This window comes from Urocitellus parryii, chromosome 3 (assembly GCF_045843805.1).
Source record: "Urocitellus parryii isolate mUroPar1 chromosome 3, mUroPar1.hap1, whole genome shotgun sequence".
NCBI lineage: Eukaryota > Metazoa > Chordata > Mammalia > Rodentia > Sciuridae > Urocitellus > Urocitellus parryii.
Genome location: NC_135533.1, coordinates 211,604,309 through 211,616,448, shown reverse-complemented (window position 1 = coordinate 211,616,448; position 12,140 = coordinate 211,604,309).

Below are 12,140 nucleotides of genomic sequence, written 5' to 3'. Positions count from 1 at the left end.
ACAGCGGGCTGGAAGCCAGAGGCGACGCCATGCCCTCCGCCCTGCCTTCCCCAGTGTATAAGGCCAAGCTGGAGGCCGTGGAGGCCGCTGGGTCGAGCCCTTACCTCTACTACCACAAGCAGCTGCAGGCCGTCATCAAGAGCGGCGAGGCCGGCCGGGGCCCAGGCCTGGCCAAGCGGGCGGGAGGCCCTGGGCGCCATCCCCAGCCCTGAGGGATGGGGGGCTGGATGTCCCAGGTGTCGGGAAGGGGGAAAGGGCCTGTGGCTCTCTCTGGGTCCCAGCACAGGGGAGGGCCTGGTCTGCACATGCGCTCACATCAGTCTCTTCCAGGCACGGACCCTGCTCTGCCCCTCAGCGTGAAGAAATTTGTCACCCAGGCCACCTGCTATGACTCCTTGGGGTTGCCAGCACAGGAGTCTTACGTCATCATGGGCCAGACATCAGACCTGTGGAGTCTGAGGGCGTGGGAGACTCTTGGTGCCCCAGGGACTCAGGCCGAGATGCCTTGGCCCCACTCCAGCCAGCCCTGGGTTTCCCCATTTCTGCTGGATGTCAGCAGGAGGTCTGGGACCGGAGCGCCACCCTGAACCTAGTGCAGGTGGCGCACTGAGCGACTTCAGGGAAGCTCATTCACAAGAGGACCGGGTGACCATGACCTCTGTTTCCACGGGAGGGCAGAGAAGGGCCAGAGGACGGGCACTGTGTGGCCTTGTTTTCCTAATCCTCAGTCACATGGGAAAAGGCTGGAGATCCGGGGCTGAGACCCTCGAAGGCTGCCAATCATGGCAGAAGGAAAAGGGGGGGAGGTCCCCAAGCCCCAGGACACCAGACTCTCCTCACGGGTCTTGCTGTCCCCCCGACAGATGCAGCTGCGCGCTGGGCAAAAAGACGTTCCTCATGCTTTGGCCAAGCCACAGGGACAGGGGCAAGAAGGACTTGCTGGCACAGCTGGAGGGGTTCTCAGAACACCTGAGCACCCACGGCTGTGATCCTGAGACCCAAAGGCCTCTGCTGCTCTCGGGAAGGTGTCTCTAAGAAACTTTGGGTCACAGGGCTCAGCCCCAAATAAAGAGCACCAAGTTCAGTATGCAGACGGCAGACGTGTGTCCTGTTCCCCCCCGGGGCGTGGCCCTGCCCCCCACCGCTTTCCCACCTTGACCTGACCACAGGACTTTGTATTTATAATCTCCCCCCCCCCCATTTTTAAAAAATATTTTTAAACATTTATTTATTTATTTTAGGTGTAGATGGACACAACACAATGCCTTTATTTTTACGTGGAACTGAGGATCGAACCCGGGTTCTGCCTTGCTAGGCCAGCGCTCTACCGCTGAGCCACCATCCCACCCTCATTTGCCCATTTTTCATTGCGCTATTTGACCTTTGGTGTGAAGGTGTTTTGGGTTCCTTATGCAGTCTAGATGTCAACCCTCTGTGAGAAGAGCAGCTAGCCAAGACCCTCTGCCATCCTGGGACTCTTCACCTTCCCGTCTCCTTTGCTGTGCTGTCCTTATTACTTTTTAATGATATGTGAAAACATTCCAGCAAAAACCAATCCTCAGAAGGTAAACCTAGGGGCTGGGGATGTAGTCAGTTGGTAGAGTGCCTGCCTGGCATGCACAAGGCCCTGGGTTCGATCCCCAGCACCACAAAGGGAATCTTTCCCACCCTGCTCCCCCGCCCAGGAACTAGAACTTGCATCCCTCGCCCCTCATGTTTTGGGGTATCCAGTGACCACAGACAAAGATGAAAGTACCTTTTATTTCCCTGTACACCCAAGGGCTTCCTCTTTGGAGGTCACACTTTTTTATTTTTGTACCAGTATTGAACCCAGGGGTGCTTAGTCACCAAGCCACATCTGCAGCCCTTTTTTTGTATATTTATTTAGAGACAGGGCCTCCCTAAGTTGCTGAAGCTGGCTTTAAACTTGCCATCCGCCTGCCTCAGCCTCCGAGCCACTGGGATTACAGGTGTGTGCCACACCTGCTGACACCTGGCTAGGTCAGTCTTAACATTTAGGTGTTTTTTTTTTTTTAAGAACAAGCCTGATTTATTTGTTCCATAAGAAAAGGGCAGGGAGGGCCGGGGTGTATGCAGCTCAGTGGTGGAGCAGGTGCCTAGCTTGTGTGAGACTCAGCACCACAAAAAAAAGAAAAAGAAAGGCCAGGATGGTCCATGTAGGGGAAGGGATAATGCTGGATAATACATGAGATGTAAACTACCAAGACGCCACCGCCATCGCGGTCCTAGAGCCGAGAGTATTCTGTTGAGCTGGCCACACTGTTCCAGCTCTCCTCCTCCGAGCCTTTCACCCTTGGTCTTCCTTGGGAATGTGGGTTCAACGGTGAACTCTCTACTTCCAGGTGCAAAGACCAGGCCACCAGGCCTGGGATGGTGTGAAGGATGTTTCCCCTCATGCCACACCTTAGAAAAAGCAGTGCAAGGGCTGGGGATGAGGGGCTGGGGATATGGCTCAAGCGGTAGCGCGCTCGCCTGGCATGCGTGCGGCCCGGGTTCGATCCTCAGCACCACATACCAACAAAGATGTTGTGTCCGCCGAAAAACTAAGAAATAAATATTAAAATTCTCTCTCTCTCTCTCTCCCTCTCTCACTCTCTCTTTAAAAAAAATTATCTCTCTCTTTAAATAAGAGAGAGAGACACACACATTAAAAAAAGGGGGGGCTGGGATTAAAAAAAAAGGCTAAGGTAAATGGGACAATGACCCCTAAGCCAGAACATACCAAGGCCAGGACACGCCAGGACACACAGACAGCCCCACAGACAGCCTGGTACTGGGTGGACTGTGATAGATGGTGCTTTAGACGCTGCCCACCTAACTCATCTGAGCAGAGGCTCCAAACAGGTTGCTCAACTTGTGCACAAAAGGCATTCCTGGAAAAGGGCGGCGAGGCTGGTCCCCAGACTCAACCAAAGACCTCTGTGCTGTAAGGACACTCCACTGATTCTGTGCTCTGGGGACATTCTACGCACTGAGGACAGCACAAATTATAAAATCCCAAATTACTCCTCACATCCTACATTTTATCATCAGAACTATATTTCCAGGGCTACTTTTTTAAATAATTAGATTTATCTCATTTTTAATTTGTTTAAATTAGTTAGACATGACGGTAGAATGCATCTATGCACTTTGATAGATCATACATAGACGGGGTATAATTTATTTTCGGAGTGTACATGTTGCAGAATCACATTGGTCACGCAGTCACATATATACATACAGTGATAATGTCTGTTTCATTCTGCTGTCTTTCCTATCCCCACATTCTTTCCCCTCCCCTCCCCTCACTTCCCTCTACCTAATCTAAGGTGACACTATTCTTCCCTAGTGCCCCTCACCTTATTGTGAATTAACATCCACATATTAGAGAAAACATTCGGCCTTTGGTTTTGTGGGATTGACTTATTTTGCTTAGCATGACATTCTCCAACTCCAACCATTTACTAGCAAATGTCATAATTTCTATGCTGTAAAGGACATTCTACTGATTTCTGTGCTCTGGGGCATTCTATGTACTGATGACAGCACAAATTATAAAATCCCAAATTACTCCTCACCTCTTATGTGTCATCATCAGAACTATATTTCCAGGGCTACTTTTTAAAATAATTGGATTTATCTCATTGGGTATTTTTTAAAATTTAAATACTACTCAGCAAAGTAATATTTTGTTGAGTATATACACCACATTTTCTTTATCCATTCATTGTTGAAAGGCACCTAGGTTGGTTCCAAAGTTTTGCTATTGTGAATTGAGCTGCTATAAACATTGATGTGGCTGCATTACTGTAGTATGCTGATTTTAAGTCCTTTGGGTATAAACCGAGGAGTGGGATAACTGGGTCAAATGGTGGTGCCATTCCAAGTTGTTCTGAGGAATCTCCATACTGCTTTCCATATTGGGTGCACCAATTTTCAATCCCACCAGCAATGTATGAGTGTGCCTTTTTCCCCACATCCTCGCCAACATTTAGTGTTACCTGTATTCTTTTTAAAAAATATTTTTTTAGTTATACATGGGCACAATATCTTTATTTTGCTTATTTATTTTTATGTGGTGCTGAGGATCGAACCCAGGGTCTCACATGTGACAGGTGAGTGCTCTACCGCTGAGCCACCAACCCCAGCCCCTGTTACCTGTACTCTTGATGATTGCCATTGTGACAGGAGTGAGATGAAATCTTATAGTAGTTTTGATTTGCACTTCTCTAATTGCTAGAGATGTTGAACACGTTTTCATAAATTTGTTGAGCGATTGTATTTCTTCTTCTGTGAAGTGTCTGTTCAGTTCTTTGACCCATTTATTGACTTTTTTTTTTTGTGTGTGTGTGTGTGTGTGTAACTTTTTGAGTTCTTTATATATCCTAGAGATTAATGCTTTATCGGAAGTGCATGTGGTAAAGATTTTCTCCCAGTCTGCAGGCTCTCTCCTCACATTATTGATTGTATCCTTTGTTGAGAAGAAGCTTTTTAATTTGAATCCATCCCATTTATTGATCCTTGATTTTACTTCTTACACTTTAGGAGTCTTGTTAAGGAAGTCAGATTCTAGGCCACATGGTAAAGATTCAGGCCTATTTTTTCTTCTATTAGGCTCAAGGTCTCTGTTCTAGTGCCTAAGTCTTTGACCCAGTTTGAGTTGATTTTTGTGCAGGGTGAGAGAGAGGGGTTTGATTTTATTTTGCTATATATAGGTTTCCAGTTTTGCCAGCATCATTTGTTAAATACGCTGTCTTTTCTCCAGTGAATGTTTTTTGGCACCTTTGTCTAGTATGACATAACCATATTTATTTGGGTTTGTCTCTGTGTCCTCTATTCTGTACCATTGGGCTACAAGTCTATTTTGGTGCCAATACCATGCCATTTTTGTTACTATAGCTCTGTAGTATAGTTTAAGGTCTGGTATTGTGATGCCTCCTGCTTCACTTTTCTTACTAAGGATTGCTTTAGCTATTCTGGGTCTCTTATTTTTCCAAATAAATTTCAGGCTAGGGATATGGCTCAAGTGGTAGCATGCTTGCCTAGCATGCGTGAGGCACTGGGTTCGATTCTCAGCACCACATAAAAATAAAATAAATATATCATGTCCACCTAAAACCAACTAACTAAATAAATATTTTTTTAAAAAAATTCATGACTGCCTTTTCTATTTCTATGAAGAATGTCATTGGGATTTTAACAGGAATTGTATTAATTCTGTTTAATGCTTTTGGTAAGTAATATAGCCATTTTGACAATATTAATCCTGCCTATCCAGGAACATGGGAGATCTTTCCATCTTCAACTTCTTTCTTTAGTGTTCTGTAGTTTTCACTGTAGAGGTCTTTCATTTCTTTTGTTAGTTTGATTCCCAGGTTTTTTTTTTTTTTTTTTTTTTTTTTAGGCCATTGTGAATAGGTTAGTTTTCCTAATTTCTCTTTCAGTGGATTCATTGCTAATGTATAGGAATACATTTGATTTATGGGCATTGATTTTATATCCTGATACTTTGCTGAATTCATTTAGAAGTTGTCTGGTGGGTTTTTTTTTTTTTTTTGATCTTCTAGATATAGAATCATGTCATTAGCAAATAGTGATAGTTTGAGTTCTTCCTTACCTATTTGTATCCCTTTAATTTCTTTCTTTTAATTGCTCTGGCTAGAGTTTCAAGGATGATGTTGAATAGAAGTGGTGCAAGAGAACATCCTTGTCTTGTTCCAGTTTTTAAAGGGAATGCTTTCAATTTTTATCCATTTAGAATGATGCTGGCCTTGGGTTTAGCATGGATAGCTTTTACAATGCTGACGTATGTTCCTACTATCCCTAGGTTTTCTAGTGTTCTTTTTTAAAATATTGTCTAGTTGTCAATGAATCTTTATTTTATTTATTTATATGTGGTGCTAAGAATCGAACCCAGTGCCTCACACATGCTAGGCAAGCACTCTACCTCTGAGCCACGACCCCAGGCACCCCCTTTTTTTTCTAGTGTTTTGAACAGGAAGGTGTGCTGTGTTTTGTCAAAAGCTTTTTCTGCATCTATTGAGATGATCCTATGATTCTTGTTTTTAAGTCTATTAATATGATGAGTTACATTTATTGATTTCCGTATGTTGAACCAACCCTGCATCCCTGGGATGACTCCACTTGATCGTGGTGCACTATCTTTTTAATGTTTTTGTATGTGATTTGCCAGAATTTTATTGAGAATTTTTGCATCTATGTTCATCAGGGATATTGGTCTGAAGTTTTCTTTCCTTGATGGGTCTTTGCCTGCTTTTGCTATCAGAGTGATATCAGCCTCGTAGAATGAGTTTGGAAGGGTTCCCTCCTTTTCTATTTCACGGGGGTATCTTCCTTTGATTACAGAAATGCTGAATGCTCATTGCAAAAGAAATCCAGCTGTTAGAGAAATAGGCCATAAGGAAATAAGGTGGTGTGGAGCTCTACCTATGGAGACGCACACCAATGTTTCTGCAGAATTTTTCTTATGTCCATACCAGTCTCTGTGTCTCTTCTGTTTTGTTTTTTATGAGTCCTGGGGGTTGAACCCAGGGGTGCTATACCACTGAGCTAAATCCCCAGCCCTTTTTTATTTTTTTGTTTTGAGGCAGGGTCTCTAAGCTGCGGAGGCTGACCTCAAACTTGTGATCCTCCTGTCTCAGCCTCCTGAGTTGCTGGGATGACAGGCGTGGGCAACTGCGCCCAGCTGATTTTTCATTTTTTAACAGAAGGATCATACTCATTGGAGACTAGCCTTTTTTTGCTTCATGTGTAAGTGGCCATCTTCCTACACTGGCCCTAAGAAACCTCATTCTGTTGAAGAGCCAGATGATAGCATCCCACTGCAGGGTACCCTGGTTTATCCACACAGTTCCTTTTACATGGCTGATTCTTGATTTTAGCCATGAGGTGACAATACAGTGGTTTTGGTTTGGCTTCTGGCTTGGGGTTTGGTGCTGGGGGTGCAGCCAGTGCCCTGTGTGTGCCAGGCTGAGCTCTGCTGCCCAGCTCCGCCTGAGTCCCTGCAGATTCTTCTCCATGCAGCTTTGTGCTGGAGACTGAATGGCTCCGTGGGGAGGGACCTCCAGGTCAGAGGGTAGGTGTGTGTTTCCAGGTCCCCCAGGATTGACGCGGAAATGACCATCATGAAGGAAGAAGTCCAGCCCCGCAGGCCCCGGCAGGAGGCAGGTGTGCTGTGCAGCCCACGTGAGGAGGCGCAGGCTGGCCAGGGAACAGAGGAGCAGGAGGAAGGTGGGGGCAAGACCATCCTGAGGTCTCCAGGACGGAATGGGTGAGGCTGCAGGTTCAGGATGGGGCAGCGGGAATCACTTCAGTGGGCTCTGGGGTGTCGGGCTGTTCCTAATGGACTATGCCTGGCTCTGGGGTGAAGAGGGCCGGTGGTCAGATCCCCAGAGTGTGACAGCCCCTTAGAGGAGGGGGTGGGAATGCGGGCCCTGGGTTCTCCTTTCTCACGGATCCTTCACTTCCTCTTTTCTTGATATCTATACAAGTATAATTAAATGATTACTTGTGAGATCATCGTGCTCACGTTTCTCATCCCCATTAAGACTCTGAGCTTTGGCGCACACCTGTAATCCCAGTGGCTCAGGAGACTGAGGCAGGAGGACCGCAAGTTCAAAGCCAGCCTCAGCAGCTTCGTGAGGTTCTAAGCAACTCAGCGAGACCCTGTCCCTAAATAAAATACAAAAAAGGGCCAGGGACCTGGCTCAGAGGTTAAGCGCCCCTGGGTTGGTTGGTTGGTTTTACTGAAAACAAAACATGAGCTTCGGAAGGGCAGACAGTGCCTTGTTCTTGGATGCACCTAGCACCCACTGCCACACGGGCAGCACTAGATGCGCATCTCACAAATTAATAAACGGATGGATCCCATGGGTTTCATCTTTGACTCAATTCCACTAATGTGTCAATGGCTGCCTTTCTTCTCAGTGTCTCAGCACTTCCTCCTTTCCCACACCTTTTATAAAAACCAAGGGTAAGCTGGGGATGTAGCCCAGCTTGTCCAGCATGTGTGAGGCCCGGGGTTCCATTCTCAGCCCTGCCCCCCAAAATAAAAGAAAGAAAGAAAAATAAAGGATAAAGCTGGGGTTGTAGGTCAGTATTAGAGCATTTGCCTAGCATGTATGAGGCACTGGGTTCGATCTTCAGCACCACAAGAAAGCAAATAAGTAAAAAAAGGTTAAATTCTTTAAAAATAAAAAGAAGAAGAGAAAAAGAAAGAGAAGGCAGTCACGCTCACACTAACGCTCACTCTAACGCTCACACTAACGCTCACACCACTGCACAAACCAGCCCAGGTCAAGGGGATCAGGAAACTCAAACCCAACTCTCAGTGGGTAGGCAGCGCCCCCGTGTGGCCGATGGGAATATTTCAGGTTGGGGTTCATCTACAAATGCCCGAATTCAATGCCTGGTTATGTCTCTGTTTGTCCTTCAGAATCGACTTTCCCCTTTCTCCTTCCTGCCCCAACTCATGGGCTATCTCCCCTCCTTGCCTCTTGAGCACAGCCAACAGGAGATGGGAGGGTGGGAGGGAGAGAGATCGGGGTCTCCAGGCCAGCCCCCTGAGGTGGGCTGCTCTTCTGCCCCACTGGGAAGGCACAATGTGGTGGAAGAGCCGCTCCCTGACTTTCAAGGCGTGGCCAGGAAAAGAGGCAACTTTCTGGCTGGGGGTGTGGCTCAGGGGGACAGTGCTTGCCTAACATGTGCAAGGCCCTGGGTTCAAGCCCCCGCACGGGGGCATGGGAGGATGGGAGATTCAGTTTCCAGGAGGCTCTCCCCTTCTTGAACAGAATGCTCTGGGGAGGACAGCTGCCATGTTGGGAGGCCACTCAGGCAGTTCCGTGGGGCGCAACTGAAGAGTGGCCTTACCAGTCAGCACCCACCAGCCAGCTACAGTGTGAGCCATCTTGGAAACAGGTCTGCCAGCCTCAGTCAAACCCTCTTGGAACTGAAGCTCCAGCCAATGTCTAGACTGTAGCCTTGTGAGAGACCCTGAACCCCAACAGCAGAGCCATTCATGGAATCCTGGTCCGGAAATACTGGATGAAATAATAAGTGTCTAGTATTCTAAGCTGCTACACTTGGGGCAATTTGTAACACTGCAATAAAAAAATTAATACAATCGGTAACAAATGTCCCATGCTTCCACCCCAGGACCCTTGCACATGCTGTTCCCTCTGCCTGGAACTCTTTCCCCAGATATCCACTTAGTTCCCTTCCTTAGCTCCTACAGGTCTCTCCTCAGATGTCACTTCCTGTGCCTTCCCTGATCCTTTTTACCCATCTTCTTACCCCAGCTCATTTCTCATCATGTCATTTATATACCCTGTTCTATTAGATCGTTATGGGAGCGGGGATATTGGGGATTGAATGCAGGGGTGATCTGCTGAGCTACATCCCTGGCAATATTTATTTTTTATTCGGAAATAGCATCTCACTAAGTTGCCAAAGGTAGCCTCAAACTTGCAATCCTCCTGCCTCAGCCTCCTAAGTAGCTGGGATTACAGGCATGTGCCACAGTACCTGGCACATATTCATTTCTTTTCTGTCTCCCCCACTTCAGCGCCAGTTCCACAAGGACAGGGGTCTTTGTGTCTGCAGTGCCTGGAACAGTGCCTGACACACAGTAAGCACTCTATATGGGGGCCACCATTATTAGAATCTTGCAGAACTGAAGTGCGTTGGGACTGGAGCAGCTTCCACTAAGTAGACTTAATGCCTACCACAGCGGGGACTCGGCAGAGCTGTGAGCTCCCCAGGCAAACAGACCAGACACTGGCAACTCTAATGGGACAGCCCCTTCAGACTTCCCCATGCTGCCACAGAAATCTCAGTTCCTTGATACAGTCTCTAACCCCTGTCCTGCCTGAACTTCCACCATCCAGCTACAAAGAACCAAGAACTGTTTGCGGTTCAGTAATATCACCTTCTCCGGAGTGGAGACACACAGCCCCCACTTAGGGGGTTCAACTAAAAAACATATGAACATCTGGATTTTTATTTTATTTCTTTATTGTTACTGGGAATTAAAGCCAGGGGTGTTTATCCACTTGGCCACATCCCCACCCCTCTTTATTTTGTATTTTGAGTAAGGGTCTCACTAAATTGCTTAGAGTCTAAGTTGCTGAGGCTGGCCTTGAACTTGCAATCCTCCTGCCTCGGCCTCTCCACTTGCTGGGATTACAGGTGTGCACCATCACACCTGGCAACATTGTATTTTTAATGGCTATTTTCATTTTTTAAAGAATATATCTTGGGATTGGGGTCGTGGCTCAGTGGTAGAGCAATTGCCTCGCACATGTGGGGCCCTTGGTTCGATCCTCAGCCCCACATATAAATAAACAATTTTTTAAAAAAGGTATTGTGCCCATCTACAACTACAAAAAACATTAAAAGAAAAAATATATATATCTTTAATCAGGTGCAGTGACGCATGCCTGTGAGGTGGCACATGCCTGTAATCCCAACACCCAGGAGGCTGGGGCACAAGGTTCACATGTTCTGTGAACCCAGGCTGGCCTGGGCAGCTTAGTGAGACCCTGTCTCAAAGTAAAAAAAGAATTTTTAAAAAAGGGCTGAGGGGGGCTGGGGTTGTGGCTCGCCTAGCATGCACGAGGCACTGGGTTCAATCCTTGGCACCACATAAATGTACAATAAAGATGTTGTATCCACCTAAAACTTAAGAATAAATATTAAAAAATTAAAAATTAAAAAGGGCTAAGGGGATATCTCAGTGGTAGAGCACCCCTGGGTTCATTCTTCAGTTCAGTAAAAAAAATAAAAGTATTGATGTGATAAATATATGATAAATATATTATTATACAATAATAATCTATAAAATTTATTAGTATAATTACATTTTTTTTTGTACTGGGGATTGAACCCAAAAGTACTTAAAGCTAGAGGTACTTAATTACATTCTGGTCCTTTTTATTTTTTTGAGACAGAGTCTCAGGGCTTCTTCACTAAGTTGCTGAGGCTGGCTTTGAACTTGAGATTCTCCTGCCTCAGCCTCCCAAGCCACTGGGATTACAGGAGAGCACCACTGTGTCTGGCTACTTTCTCATTTTTGCAGCGCTGGGGATCAAACCCTGGGCTTCAGACACACCAGGCAAGCACCCTTACACTGAGCTAGATCCCCAACCCACTAGTACAACTCTATTTGTATTTAATTTGTTCATTCAGTTTTAAATGGGTTTTTGTTTTATTTTTATTTATTTTTATTTTTTAATATTTACTTATTTATGTATTTTTCTTTTTTAGTTTTTTAGGTGGACACATTATTTTTGTTTTTATGTGGTGCTGAGGATCAAACCCAGTGCCTCATGCATGCTAGGCGAGAGTTCTACCACTGAGCCACAACTCCAGCCCTTTATTTTCATTTTTGATTGACATAATTATACATATTTGTGGGCTACAATGTAATGTTTTGACACATGGATACATTGTATAAAGATCACAGGTCATATGAGAAAAATTAGCCTATCCATACTTACCATTTCTTTGCAGTAAGACTGTTCTTTTTTTTTTTTTTTGTACTGGGGATTGAACCCAGGGGTGCTTTACTATTGAGCCACATACCAGCCCTTTTTTATTTTGAGACAGGTTCTCCCTGAGTTGCTTAGAGCCTCACTAAGTTGCTGAGGCTGTTCTCAAATTTGCAATCCTCCTGCCTCAGCCTCCTAAACTGCTGGGATTACAGACAAGGGCCACTGTGCCTGGCTCCTTCTAGCTATTTTTCAGTGTACACAGTGGCCCTACTGGCAACAGAACTTCGGTGTTCCTTTCTAAATATAACGTTGCACTCTGACCGGCCTCTCCCCAGAATGTGGAAACCACTGTTCTACTCTCAACTTCTATGAAATCGACTTTTTAAAGTTCCACCCATGAGAGGGATCACCTGGTATTTGTCTTCGGACCAGGCTTATTTCACTGAACGCGCTGACCTCTGGCCTCCTCCCTGTAGTTGCAGATGACAGGATTTTCTTCTTCCCTGGCTCAGTGGTATCGGCTGTGTGCGCGCTAGGTTTCCTTGTCCACCCATCTGTTGCTTCCACACCTTGTGATTGTGCACGGCTCTGCGGTAAATACCAGAGTAAAGCGGTCTCTTCAACTCG